The sequence below is a fragment of the Triticum aestivum genome, chromosome 4A, assembly GCF_018294505.1.
Source record: "Triticum aestivum cultivar Chinese Spring chromosome 4A, IWGSC CS RefSeq v2.1, whole genome shotgun sequence".
Taxonomy (NCBI): domain Eukaryota; kingdom Viridiplantae; phylum Streptophyta; class Magnoliopsida; order Poales; family Poaceae; genus Triticum; species Triticum aestivum.
Genome location: NC_057803.1, coordinates 354,812,011 through 354,821,707, shown reverse-complemented (window position 1 = coordinate 354,821,707; position 9,697 = coordinate 354,812,011).

The following is a 9,697-nucleotide window of genomic DNA, read 5'->3' as shown; positions in this document are numbered from 1 at the left end:
GGACTGCAGCTAAGTCTCTAGGTGAGAGAACTTAGGCGAGTGCTGGACTGCAGCTAAGCCCCCGAGTGGCAGGATCGCTCTCCACTCGGTAGGATTTTTTCAAACTTAGGCGAGTGCCGGACCGCAGCTAAGTCTCTAAGTGAGAGAACTTAGGAGAGTGCTGGACTGTAGCTAAGCCCCCGAGTGGGAGGATCGCTCTCCACTCGGTAGGATTTTTTTCAAACTTAGGCGAAACGGATTCGCGGCTAAGTCACCCACTGGGGGATTCCGTATGTAAACAAAAGTGACAACAATTGATGGAACACTCTTGCCTTTGATAAAAACGAACTGCAGGAATTTTTCTTATTACATCTCATCCAAGGGAGAGCTCAAGTGTAAAAGGGGCGGAGTAGTTCCGCATTCCAAGCTCGAGGCTCGTCGATCTGGCGATCAACATTGTAGAGGTGATACGCTCCATTGTGGAGGACTCTGGTGATGATGAAGGGGCCTTCCCAAGTAGGAGCAAGCTTGTGTGGTTTCTATTGATCCACTCGGAGGACCAAATCTCCTTCTTGGAAGGCTCGACTCTTCACATTCCGGGGGTGGAATCGACGCAAGTCTTGCTGATAAATGGTCGATCTGATCATGGCCATCTCCCTCTCTTCTTCTAGGAGGTCAACTGCGTCTTGCCGGGCCTGTTCTGCTTCATCTTCGGTGTAAAGCTCGACTCGGGGCGCGTTGTGAAGAAGATCACTTGGCAGAACCGCTTCGGCTCCATAAACCAGAAAGAATGGAGTTCTTCCAGTCGACCGGTTAGGGGTGGTCCTCAATCCCCACAGAACTGACGGAAGCTCGTCGACCCAAGCACCTGCCGCGTGATTGAGATCACGCATCAGTCGAGGCTTCAGTCCTTTGAGAATCCAACCATTTGCTCTTTCAGCTTGTCCATTCGACTGAGGATGCGCGACCGACGCATAGTCGACTTGTGTGCCTTGAGAGGCGCAAAAAGCTCTGAACTGGTCCGAATCGAAGTTTGACCCATTGTCAGTGATGATGCTATGAGGGACTCCATATCTGAATGTTAGTCCTCTGACGAAACTGATAGCAGTGCCAGCATCGAGATTCTTGATAGGCTTGGCTTCAATCCATTTGGTGAACTTGTCGACTGCCACAACCACATGCGTGAATCGGCTCCTGCCTGTTCTCAGTGGACCAACCATGTCCAGTCCCCAGACAGCAAAGGGCCAGACGACTGGAATGGTCTTCAGGGATGATGCAGGCTTGTGTGACATGTTGGAGTAGAACTGGCAGCCTCCACATTTGTCGACTATCTCTTTTGCCATCTCATTTGCTCTAGGCCAGTAAAATCCCGCTCGGTATGCTTTAGCCACAATGGTTCGAGAGGACGCATGGTGGCCACAGGTCCCCGAGTGGATATCATTGAGGATTATCCAACCTTCTTCTAGTGTTATGCACTTCTGACCGATTCCAGTCGCGCTTTCTCTATACAACTGCCCCTTTATGACTGTGAAGGCCTTGGATCGGCGGACGATCTGTCGAACCTCTTCCTCGTCTTCTGGGAGCTCTTTCCTTAGGATATATGCGATGTACGGTATCGTCCAGTCGGGAGTGATTGCCAAGACTTCCATGATTAGGTCGACCACAGCAGGAACTTCGACTTCAGTCGGATCTGTGGCACTTTTCGGTTGTGGGGCTTCTTCTGTGAAAGGATCCTCCTGGACTGACGGCGAGCGGATGTGCTCCAGAAACACATTGCTGGGAATGGCTTCTCTCTTGGAGCCTATTTTTGCCAGATCATCAGCTGCTTGGTTTTTCAGTCGGGGGATGTGATGAAGCTCTAACCCCTTGAATTTATTTTCTAGCTTTCTCACTGCATTGCAATAACCAGTCATAGCTGGACTTCTGACGTCCCACTCCTTCATCACCTGATTAACCACCAAATCTGAGTCGCCATAGACCATGAGGCGACGGATGCCGAGTGAAATGGCCATGCGCAACCCATACAAAAGTGCTTCATACTCTGCTGCATTGTTGGAGGAATCGAAGTGAATCTGGAGAACATATCTGAGCTTATCTCCTCGGGGGGAGACTAGAACTACCCCAGCACCGGAACCATTCAGCATCTTAGATCCATCCAAGAACATGGTCCAGTGCTCCGAGTGAGCTTGAGTCGGAAGTTGCTGTTCAATCCACTCGGCGATGAAATCTGCGATTGCTTGGGACTTGATAGCCTTCTTTGCTTCAAACTTGATATCTAAGGGAAGGAGTTCGATTGCCCACTTGGCCACTCAACCAGTTGCATCTCTGTTATGCAGAATCTCTGACAGTGGGGCGTCGCTGACGACTGTAATGGAGTGGTCAGAGAAGTAATGTGCAACCTTCTTGGTGGCCATATAAATCCCATATACAAGCTTCTGGTAGTGAGGGTATCTTTGTTTTGAAGGTGTCAAAACTTCAGACACATAATAGACTGGGCGCTGAACTCTGAAAGCCTTTCCTTCTTCTTCCCACTCGACCGTAAGTACTGTGCTGACAACTTGCCCTGTGGCTGCAATGTAAAGCAGCAGAGGCTCTTTGCTGATTGGGGCGGCAAGCACCGGCTGGGTGGTGAGCAGAGCTTTGAGCTCTGCAAATGCTACATCAGCTTCCGGAGTCCACTCGAACTTGTCAGACTTCTCCATCAGTCGGTAAAGGGGCATCGCCTTTCCACCGAGACGAGAAATGAATCGACTTAGGGCGGCCAAGTAGCCTGTAAGCTTTTGGACGTCGTGCACGCAAACGGGATGCTTCATCCGGAGTATGGTGCCAATTTTTTCAGGATTGGCATCGATCCCCCGTTCGGAAACGAGAAAACCGAGCAACTTTCCACCTGGAACTCCGAATGTGCACTTTGATGGATTGAGCTTGATATCATACCTCCTGAGGTTGGCAAAGGTTTCGACAAGGTCAGCTCGCAGGTCGGAACCTTTGCGTGACTTGACCACAATATCATCCATGTATGCCTCCACATTCCGACTGATTTGAGTGAGTAAACACTTCTGAATCATTCTCATGAACGTGGCTCCGGCGTTCTTGAGGCCGAACGGCATGGTGACATAACAGAAGCATCCAAATGGGGTGATGAAAGCTGTTTTGATTTCGTCGGGTCCATACAGACGGATCTGATGGTACCCGGAATAAGCATCTAGAAAAGACAATCTCTCGCACCCCGCAGTTGAGTCGACTATTTGGTCGATGCGAGGGAGAGGAAAATGATCTTTCGGGCAGGCCCGATTGATATGTTTAAAATCAATGCACATGCGAAGTGACTTGTCCTTCTTGGGGACCATGACGACATTGGCAAGCCACTCGGAGTGGTAAATCTCTCGGATAAACTCCGCTGCTAAGAGCCGAGCCACCTCCTCGCCAATGGCTTTCCTCTTCTGTACGGCGGACCGTCGAAGATGTTCTTTCACAGGCTTGAACTTCGGGTCGACTCGTAGACGGTGCTCAGCCAGCCCTCTGGGAACTCCAGGCATGTCAGAGGGTTTCCATGCGAAGATGTCCCAGTTCTCATGGAGGAACTGGATGAGCGCTTCTTCCTATTTGGAGTCAAGCGTCGTTGAGATGTGAGTCGGGGCAACATCGGGGTCGGTCGGGTGAATGTGGACTGTCTTTGTTTCACCGGACGACTGAAAAGCTGATTCTGAAGCAGGCTTCTTGGCTCGTAGCAACTCGCTTGGATCAGCAGTCTTTTGGTACTCTTGCAGCTCGACCACTGCCATCTGAGCATCTACAATCTTTGAGCCCTTCTGAAAGCACTCTTCCGCCTTCTTCCGATTGCCTGTAACAGTGATCACACCTTTGGGGCCAGGCATCTTCAGTTTGAGATACACGTAACATGGCCGGGCCATGAAGCGTGCGTAAGCTGGCCTGCCCAAAATGGCGTGATAAGCACTTTGGAAGTCCACAACCTCGAATGTCAACTTTTCCTTGCGGTAATTCTTTGAATCACCAAAAACCACATCAAGAGCGATCTGGCCGAGTGATTGGGCTTTCTTCCCAGGAATGACTCCGTGGAAACTCATGTTACTAGTGCTGAGCCTGGACATCGAAATGCCCATTCCTTTCAATGTTTCAGCATATAGTATGTTCAGGCCACTGCTACCATCCATCAGGACTTTAGTCAGTCGAGTGCCTTCAACAATTGGGTCGACCACCAAATCTTGCCTCCCAGGGGTGGCAATGTGCGTCGGGTGATCAGACTGGTCGAATGTGATGGCAGTCTGAGACCACTTCAGGTAACTGGGTGTTGCCGGGGCAACCATGTTCACCTCTCGGTTAATGACTTTCAGTCGACTTTAACTTTCGACATCGGCAAAAATCATCAGGGTGGAATTGACTTGGGGGTATCCATCGTCACTGTCTTCCTTGTCCTCGACTCTGTCCAACTCTTTTTCCTTATCCTTGGACTGCTTTCCTTGGAACTGCTGGATCAGGAGCCGGCACTGTCGAGTGGTATGCTTTGGGTAAATAAAATTACCCTCTTCATCCTTCTTGGTGTGGATGTGACATGGCAGATCCAAAACATCATTTCCGTCTTGATCCTTGACTTTCTTGGGCTTCCAGGGGCCTTTGGGTTTTCCCTTGAAATTTCCCTGGGTTGCGGCCAGGGCCTCCCAGGGGCGACTGGCTCGGCCTTCCTCTTCTGCTTCCGACCGGAATTGCCTCCGGTTTCCTGAGCGACTGCTTTCTGCTTGCCACTCCGGAGTCCATCTTCATCTTCTCCGTTAGCGTACTTGGTGGCAATCTCCATCATCCGATTCAGAGACATCTCTCCAGTTCGACCGAACTTCAGATTCAACTCTCTGTATTTAACACCTTCCTTGAAGGCACAAACTGCTTGATGGTCTGGCACATTCTCAACCGAGTGATGCAGCGTGATCCACCTCTGGATGTATTCCCTCAGAGTTTCATTCGGCTTCTGCACGCAAAACCGCAACTCTATAAGGCCTGCAGGTCGCTTGCATGTTCCATCAAAGGCCGTGATAAACACTCGGGAGAGGTTCTCCCAAGTGTAAATGCTGCTGGGTGCTAACTGATTTAGCCACGCTCTGGCCGAGCCCTCTAACATGAGAGGCAAATGCTCCATGGCCACCTCATCATTGCCACCGCCAATCTGTACAGCCACTTGGTAGTCTTCGAGCCAGGTGTCAGGCTTAGATTCACCGGTGAACTTGCTGATTCCAGTCGCCAGCCTGAAATTGGGAGGAATCACTGCGGCTCTGATGGCTTGACTGAAACACTCTGGCCCTGAAGCACGTACTCCGCTGCTGGCAGGCGCATCTCTATTGTGTCCTTCTCGATGAGCTCTGTTCCTGTCAACCAAACCTTGAACGAGGATGGATCTCGCATCAAAGCCTGGGTCTCTGGGGTCGACTGGAATCCTCTGCCCAACACTATGAGGGCGTCTATCATCTTGCCGTCGAGGCGCATATGACCCACTCCTCGGGGGAGGGGTTGGCACTCGACGTCGATCATCACGGTCGAATCGGTGATCATACTGCTCATTCCTCCTGTACTGGTCACGCCGGTGACCACGTCCCTCACGCCTCGGGGGCGATCTCGGGATGTGAGCCGACTCGACTGTATCTGTTGCGACAGATCGACTGTGGATCCTATTCCGCGACTGAGAGACAGCGGAATTCTGGTTTCCCGCCGCCCGGAGCAATGCTCTGATCTGTAACAAGCCCCTGCCAGCCTCCGACTGGGAGGGCTGAATCGATTCTGCTATACGGGCCGCGGCGGCCAAATTCTGAACTGGGGTTCGATATACCTGCGTCGGCGGGAAGAGCTGGCATCGACTAGACTCGGGAGCCCGCTGACGCGCTTGCTCGTCGAGTGCTCGCTGGAGATTCTCCAGTCGAGTGCGCTCGGCCAAGTTGGCCAAATGCGCGTCCTCCAAGGCCCGGGCCTCGGGGGTCTCTCCGATGATAGGAGTGCGGAGCGCATCCATGTTCCGGCGGTGAAGCTCCTCTCGCTGTAATGACGTGAGAGGTTCGGGGAGATACTCATCGTGGGGATGCGACGGATCGCCCCCACCCGCGCCTCCATCAGCGCGAGGGAAACCGGGAGGACTGTGTGTTCCGTCGACCGCCAGAATCTCAGCCGCAGGGTCGCTGCTGTCGCACTCGGATGCGGTCTCCGCGGAGCCAGTCGACAGGTCGAACAGGCCGCAGAGGGATTCGACGGGCTCGATTGCCGCGACTTGCGGGGTGGCCGACTGGCGAGCCATGGCATGCCTCACCCACCTCTGAAGTCTCGACCGACCGGAGCGCTTGCGTCGGTGGGAGACAGAGCAGGGAGACGATACAGGGGCCGACCGATACTGGGTCGACGGCTGCCGCAGGAGGACGCCACAAACGAATGCGCGGAAATGCGTCGCACCGCGGACGGGGAGCGCGTCGACGTCGAGTGGTGCCTCCTGAAGCCAGGCGGAGTCATCGACGATGAAGGTGAGCGCGCCGAGACAGATCTCGCGGTCCTCCACCAAAACTCCGCAAGAAAACATGATCAAAGGGATCGGAAAAGATCGCAACTTCTCCAACTAAGTGCTAAGATTCCGGCCCCATGGTGGGCACCAACTGTCGGGGTTCTAACTCTGACAGTGATGTAGGGGGGTGAATATGGAGAGGCTAGATCTTAGCTATTGGGTAGTTGTTACACGCGAGGTTTACGAGTTCAGGCCCTTCTCAGAGGAAGTAATAGCCCTACGTCTCGGAGTCCAGACGCGGTCGACTGGATTATGCGTGTATGGATTACAGGGGTGCGAATCCTTCATACTGAGGAGGGGGTTGGCTTATATAGAGTTCACCGGACCCCTCCTGCCCTCAGTAATGCAGGGTTTAAGGTACATTTAAGATTGGGCGTTTCTGGTAATGTCCCTAATAAAGTGCTATAATGATCATAAAGACTACTTAACAGCCGACCGTTTGCCTGCGGAGTAACTTTAGGTCTCCTGGCAGTCGAGTGGTTGGCTTCATGGTCGAGTGATAGCTTCTTGGTCGAGTGTCTTGAACCCGTCGAGTGGGATACCTTCAAGTCGATTGAAAGGTGACTTCTCCTAGGGGTGTCCTAGGGTAGGACTCTTTGGTCAGGTCCATGTCCTTACCCTAGGTACATGTCTTCATCAGACGCCACCTCAACTATCCAAGCTCCAAGTGGACCAATGACAAGGGCTAGGGCACGTGCTATTCAATCCGAGGTGACATCACTCCTACTTGAGTTTTACCCCTCTTCAAGTGAGACATGGCTACTGCCTAAGTCCGAGATACTACGTGTCACCAGGTACAACGCTTAAGACTCGAAGCTGAGGACTATAGAAGAAGAGACAGGCGTCAACACTCTGGACAGCCCTGAACTTCCGGCAAGAGCCCGGAACTTCCGGCCCCCGGACCTTCCGGCCGACCCGGAGCTTCCGGCCACCGATGACTTGGACCAGCCAAGGCGTGCCAACTCTCGGGTTAGCCCGGACCCCGTCCCGGACCTTCCGGCGCCCGGAACCTCCGGCCTGCCCGGATCTTCCGGCCCCCGGATGCCAGAACATCTCCACCGCGCCAACTCTCTGGTTAGGCCAGACCCTCCCCGGAACCTCCGACACCCAGAACTTCCAGCCCTGCCTGCGCGCAGCCACTTGGGCTGAGGCCCGTGTACCCTTTTGTCACCTAGACTATATATACTCTATCTCGTACAACTTTCTAGGGTTAGCATTGGTTTAGCTCATTAAGAGATAGAGCATTGCTCATCCATATCGGATCTACTCCACAAGAGAGACCGCGACCCCTCTACGGAGAAGATCCACCTCCAGTTCAAGACCCCTTTACGGGAAGATCCCCTTGTGGATTCAAGACCTCCTCACAGAGAAGAACCAGCTACCCTTTTGTATCGTCCTTAGTTGTCCATGGATTCGTGTATCGTTCTATGTACCCGAGGATCTAGCACATGTGTGACTTGTTCTTGTTAGTTTGAGTGTTCCTCTTGTGTTTCCTCTTGTGTTTTCCCCTGTTTTTCCTCATTCCCCTCTTCACGTTCATCATGTTCTTCGCGAGATCCGCTCCTTTCATGAAAGATCGAGCCACTAGGGTTCTACCCTACATCACTGAGTCCTCGTGGCTCACAGATTACTACAACAACAGTTGCAGGTACAGGCTATGCGATTATCATGATGTGAGAGTGATGTTTACTTGTTTTGAAGTTCTTCTTCTTCCTCGATCTTGGGATAGGTTCCTGGTCGGCAGCCTGGGCTAGCATGGTGGATGTCGTTTGAGTTTCTGTTTGTGTTCCATTCGTAGTCGGATGTTCTTCTCATGTACGATGTTTAATGTATTCTTGTGGCATTTGTATGCCTTTGTTTGTATCCCAGCTATTATGTAATGGTACGATGTAATGATATCCACCTTGCAAAGCATTTCAATATGCGGCTCTATCCTTGATGGGACCTTCGAGTTCCTATCAGATAGGATCGCATATTGGGCATGAGAAGTTTGTGTCAGAGCCTGGACCAACCATAGGATTCCCCCTTGATTGATAGTAGTTGGCCATTGTCGAGTCTAGAAGAAAACTTTTTCAGAGTCTAGTTATATCGGAGAGTAGGAATTCTTTTTACTCCTCAGCCCCTTCATCGCTCTGGTAAGGACTCTTGACGTAGGTGTTTTGAATTACTCCTCTTCCCCTTATATTTTTTAGGATCACACAGTTAGTTTTCTTCGTTGCCATGTCAGCTCTTTTCATCCGGCGCACGTCTCTTCGAGTTGATTTGATCCTCTTTGTTTTTGGCGAGATCAATCCTCAGTTCTTTCTCAATGACGTTGTTTCCCCGTCCGAAGATAGACAATGGCGTCCGAAGTTGTCCTTCGAGTTATTCGCCCTACTCTGCGAAGACTTTGCATTCTTTCCTCAATTATTTCAACCGGTGCTTTTCTCTTCGAGTTATTCGTCGGTTCCCCGTTCCAAGTTGCCTTTGTTTTACCCGCCCTCCCATCCCTTTTTCTTCCCAGAGTCTAAGCCTCTATTCGAGCATCAATTTTATTCATGTGGAGCCTGTTCAGTCTTTCCTTAGTTGTCTCAATCGGTGAATTCTTGTCTAGTTATCATTGTTCGTCTCGTTTTCTTTCCGGTGGATCCAATTTAAGTATTTTGTTGTTGATCATATTACTTTCCTTGACTCAAGTGTTTCCCCTTGCTCGTTCGCCTCTCCCCAGTTTATCCTTCCGGAGTGCTCAAGACATCTGAGAAGATCCATGCGCGCCTTCAAATTAATTCGAGGTTGTCACCTCACTCAACTCTTCAATTGTTGTTGTGCATCATCTCTCTCTCCAACAATCCTTTCCAATGGTGTTTTCAATTCGGTGGGCCCTAACCCACAGGTCTTTTCCTAGGATCTTAACTGGCTCTTCTAATTTTTCTGGAGTTATTTTCAAATTCTTTCAAAGTTTGATGTAAGAATGAATTTCATTAGTCAGATGCCGTCTTCTATATCACTTTCAAATCTTTTTCATCTTTTTTTCCTCTTTTCATTCTTTCTGAGTGTCTCAACAGGTTTGGGTGGCTGCCATCGTCATTCTCAGCTTTGATGACCGAAGAAGAGTTTTTTCTTAAATCTTGCTCCATTCTCTTGAAGATTTGTGGTTCTAACTTCATGCCATCCTCATAATAGTTT